A 3,094-nucleotide genomic window follows, 5' to 3' on the forward strand; every position below is an offset into this window, starting at 1 on the left:
TAAAGAGGAATAGACTACTCATGTCTGCAAGTTGGGATATGTATTCTCTCCTATGAAAAAGCCTGGAAACTAAGTTGAAATGCTATTATAAGTTGGCTTGGTCATTACGGACTTAGACTAGGAGGTGTGATATCCCATCCATGGCTATGTCAGGGACATATATGGGCACGAGAGTAGATTACTCTCTCCTGCAGGCCAAGGTGCCCCCTCCCCACGTCCCAGCAGTGCAAATGTATAACCGTTTGACTCCACCCTTCCCCGGAGAAGGCAATGGCACCCCACTCCAGGGCTCCTGCCTGGAAAATCCCACGGACGGAGAAGCCTAGAAGGCTGCAGTCCATGGGGTCGCTGAGGGTTGGACACGACTGAGCGACTTCACTTTCACGTTTCACTTTCACGCGTTGGGGAAAGAAATGGCAACCCACTCCAGTGTTCTTGCCTGGAGAATCCCAGGGACGGGGGAGCCTGGTGGGCTGCCATCTATGGGGTCACACAGAGTTGGACACGACTGAAGTGACTTAGCAGCAGCAGCAGCAGCCACCCTTCCCAGACTTCATGTACGCTCCTCTGTTAAGTGCTCGCCACGTCATTGTACTCATGCTCACCAACTCAGCGGACATGAGTCTGAGCAAGCTCCGGGAGATCGGGAAGGACAGGGAAGCCCGGCGTGCTGTGGTCCATGGGGTCACAAAGAGTCGGACACAACTGAGCGACCGAACAACAAATGTTTGCCGTGTTTTCCTAATTAAAAGAAAAGTGTTTACAAATGTGTTTTTTAAAAATTCTTATTTTGATACAATTTCAGACTTACAGGGAGATTATAAGAAGAGTACTAAGGATTCCCCAAATGTTGATATCTTCCCCTCATCTGTTTTATCTTCCCTCCAGTCTCTCAACGCGATGGTCCAAAACTTTGCTGAAGGTAAATCCTCAAAAATGGCAAGAGCAGATCTGAGGAATATAAAAATCATTTTACGAGTTAGAAACCCTCTGACTTATTTTTTTGGCTGGGATGTGAGGCATCTGGAATCTTAGTTCCCTGACCAGGTATTGAACCTGTGCCCCCTGGAGTGGAAGCGTGGAGTCTTAACCACTGGAATCTCCAGTGAAGTCCCTACCCTGTCTCTTTTGTCATCTACATTTAGAATGTGGATGCCATTCTAAATCTTTGTTATGAACACAAGAACAAACCTCCAATACTGAAATTAATGTGGTATTTATAATGAAAGTTCGTTACCTTAGAATGCATTCTTCAAATCTGTAAGCCCAAGATATTAAAAAAAAATTTTAAGTATGTTTCATTGGAAAAGACTCTGATGCTGGGAGGGATTGGGGGCAGTAGGAGAAGGGGACGACCGAGGATGGGATGGCTGGATGGCATCACAGACTCGATGGACATGAGTCTGAGTGAACTCCAGATGGTGATGGACAGGGAGTCCTGGTGTGCTGCAATTCATGGGGTCGCAAAGTCGGATATGACTGAGCGACTGAACTGAACTGATGTATAGGTGCAAATCTCCCTGTGATAGTCTGTTTGCCTTTTTACTGTCTTCCAGCTGCAGCAGATGAAGGGGATGGAGGCAAGCAGGATCATTTGATTTTTTATTATTTCCTGAAACCTCTCCAAGATAACCTTTGCAGATTAACTTTGTCCTTTGTGTAAAATAAAATTAGTGTCCCAAAAGCCACTAAAAAATGCTTGGTCTCCAGCCTTCTCTTTAGGACTCTAATTCTGTATCTTGCAATAGGGCAGTATTTATTGTGTTACAGAAAGGTTTCTTTTACCATCTTTCATTTTTTGTATTTTTTATATTTATAAAATCTGTTATATTAAGTAAGACACTAATGTAAGTCAGATACTAAAGGAAAGTCCCTACTGTTAACTCTGAAGCCAGGTTTTCCTCCAAGACTGGCCTTGTCTCGGCTGAATTTTATTTCTAATGTAAAATAGGTCTTTCCTTACAAAAAGCCTAGATTGATCACTGGGTACCAACTTACCAGTATTATACCAGGAATAAAAGGCTTCCCCGGTGGCTCAGATGGTAAAGAATCCGCCTGCAGTGTGGGAGACCTGGGTTCGATCCTTGGGTTGGAAGATCCCTGGAGAGGGCATAGCAACCCACTCCAGTATTCTGGCCTGGAGAATCCCATGGACAGAGGAGCCTGGCGGATTACAGTCCCTGAGATAGCAAAGAGTCGGACACGACTACACACAGCAGAGACAGAAGGTGTTCTTCCAAACGTTGGGGGAGAAATTCAGGGCTTTCAGGATTTTCAAACTGGGTCTACAGGTCTCGTGAAGATTTTTTATTTCGGTGGCCTGTGGGCCTGGGGCTTGACATTGTCTACCAAGAATGCACATACAAGAGGGCCAGCAAGGTCTGCCTACCTTTCCTTAAGTCAAACTGCTTTATCCTCTTAGATCTGGAACCCAGATCACTTTTTATCAGCAAAAATATACATAGTATTCCCTGTGGATAAATGTTCACATTCTTTTCAGTTTAGAGCGATGATGGTAAAGATGACAAAAGAACTTGGGAGGAGAATGGATACACAGAGCAAGAAATTATTATTAAAATTTTTTTCCATCATGTTTTATTACAGGACATCGAGTGCAGTTCCTCATGTTACACAGCAGGGCCTTGTCTACCCGTTCTGTGTGTGATAGTTTGCATCTGCTGCCGCTGCTGAGTCGCCTCAGTCGTGTCCGACTCTGTGCGACCCCGGAGACAGCAGCCCACCAGGCTCCCCCGTCCCTGGGATTCTCCAGGCAAGAACACTGGAGTGGGTTGCCACTGCCTTCTCTAATGCATGAAAGTGAAAAGTAAAAGTGAAGTTGCTCAGTCGTGTCCGACTCCTAGCTACCCCATGGACTGCAGCCTACTAGGCTCCTCCATCCATGGGATTTGCCAGGCAAGAGTACGGGAGTGGGATGCCATTGCCAACATCTACTAACTCCAAAGTCCCAATCCATCCTTCTCCCATACTGCAACCACAAGTCTATTCTCTATGTCTGTGAGTCTGTTTTATAGATAAATTCATTTATGTCATTTTCATTTATTATTATTATTATTTATTTATTAAGTGGGCCTTA

At 45.0% G+C, this 3,094-nt stretch overlaps 1 long non-coding RNA gene across 1 annotated transcript; it reads left to right on the forward strand.

The window, feature by feature from the left end:
• Window positions 1-259: 259 nt before the first annotated feature.
• On the forward strand, window positions 260-1,696 carry LOC138433074 (uncharacterized). The gene is made up of 2 exons (XR_011254131.1): window positions 260-922; window positions 1,557-1,696. It is a non-coding gene; the product is annotated as an uncharacterized lncRNA (long non-coding RNA).
• Window positions 1,697-3,094: the final 1,398 nt, after the last annotated feature.

This window comes from Ovis canadensis, chromosome 2 (genome assembly GCF_042477335.2).
Source record: "Ovis canadensis isolate MfBH-ARS-UI-01 breed Bighorn chromosome 2, ARS-UI_OviCan_v2, whole genome shotgun sequence".
Classification (NCBI taxonomy): domain Eukaryota; kingdom Metazoa; phylum Chordata; class Mammalia; order Artiodactyla; family Bovidae; genus Ovis; species Ovis canadensis.